This window comes from Bacillus rossius, chromosome 1 (assembly GCF_032445375.1).
Source record: "Bacillus rossius redtenbacheri isolate Brsri chromosome 1, Brsri_v3, whole genome shotgun sequence".
Taxonomy (NCBI): Eukaryota; Metazoa; Arthropoda; class Insecta; order Phasmatodea; family Bacillidae; genus Bacillus; species Bacillus rossius.
This window is the reverse complement of record NC_086330.1, coordinates 242,546,816-242,548,696: the sequence shown is the minus strand read 5'-3', so window position 1 is coordinate 242,548,696 and position 1,881 is coordinate 242,546,816.

Sequence of the window (1,881 nt, the reverse complement as noted above, 5' to 3'; positions counted from 1 at the left end):
TGAGTGATTGTAATTTTATTTATTTTTTGATCAACTCCTGTCTTCTGACATGTATGTAAAAGTGTTAGTTTGGAAGATAGAGCAGTTTACTGAAATAGCACTGGTATACAATGGCAGCATGAAAGCGTTAAAGCTAGACATGCAAACATTTAGGTCCATCTAAGACTGTTTTAAAGTAGCTAGAAAACTTTCATGACTATTGTCTAATATACTATTTTAGCTTTCAAGGCTGAGCCAAGTTGAAGTGGTAGATTGCACCAAGGAGACTTCTCAATCCTGACGGTGCCTGCTGCAAAGCAGAGTGAAATGCCTTATACTTTTATAGATGATGGGATGTGTTACGAGAAACATGTTGTGAGGCAAAACAATTGCAATACCCCTGAGATTATTATGATGTTAATTTTAATTATAAAACAGCCTAGCAAAAGCAAGGGAAGTGCATTAAAGGTTTTACTTTCTTTTTTCTTTTAAAAGCATTAGTGTGTGTGTTGTAGCTGTCCTGTCAATAAGTGACCATGCTTGTAAACTAACTGGCCTTACGAACCAGAAGAGTGTGTTTAGTTTACCACATGTATAGTATCCATGAGCTGTTGGTGAGACAGGCGTGTATAGCGAGAGAAAAATACGCAGGATATGACGTCACGAGACGTCTGCTATACAGAGTGTGAATGTTTCCATTTGGAAGTAAACATTGAGGAGGTATAGAGACATCAGAGTTTAAGTTAATTATTACGTAGGTTGTCGGAGTTTAAGTTAATTATTACGTAGGTTGTCGGGGTTTAAGTTAATTTAGATGGTAGAACTCCCTCCTATCATACCAACAAATATTAGTATGGGTAGAGGCATTAATACACACTGGGAATCATTCAAATACAAAGAGTTCACAGAATTTAAAATTCAAAGTTTATCGAACATTCTAGTTCTATTGGAGGTTGACACTAGCACATTTATTCCATTAGACTACCTGTTTCGGACCAGGGGCTTGTGACTCGCCAAGTCAGCTTATTTTGCTGTGTCCTACAGGAATGTACTGGGCCCCATCATGTTTGTTGAGACAAGAGTTGTAGGAACATTGTTCAGATCATCGTTGATGCACAACTATGTAGCTGCGTGAGAATACAGCTCTTTGAAATGTTGTATTGGCTTTGTATATACATTTGAAATACTTGTTTTTTGTGCCTGCATCTCAAGGTAAGTCAGGGCTGCACTGTCAGTCTCACTGTGATGAGCATTAAATATACTTGGTAAAAAAAAAAAAAGTACTGGTGTTTTGTTGTAGGGGAGTGGTGATGTTCCTAGCAACATTGGAAATGGTTTGCGAGAGGTTTGGCACACAGAAACATTAATTTTTGAACACAACACTTAGTCGTGATTATACATGAATTACGTAAATGGATAGCCCCTTAACAAAGAGGGTGATCCTTTGCAACATACTAACCGGTGACCTTGAAGGCAGTCTAGAATCCCTTGACACAGCTGCAGTAGTTTCCTTCTGTAACTCTCCGTAGGTTAACACGAGTTTCTGTACCATTCGTTACGCTGTTACTTGTTCCTCTCAGCTGAGGGTTTACGTCAGCATTGGTTCAAGTATGCCACAAGTCCGACACCTTCGCCACTGCCTACTGCCTATTTCTTGTTCACTTAGCCCCAACGCCTGCTTCTTACTCATGCTCGTAGCGAACACCACTCACTCTTATCGGTACAAGAAATTTTCAATCACCTTTACATATTCTTGCATACTTACGTAAGGCGTACGTTTTCTCCACGAAACGTTTAGACCTGTGCCTATCTTGGTAAATGTCTTAAACAAATCTTATGCGTACATGTGTGTAATCCTTGATGGGCATCAGCGGACGACATCAGGCAGGCTGGCAGGGACTG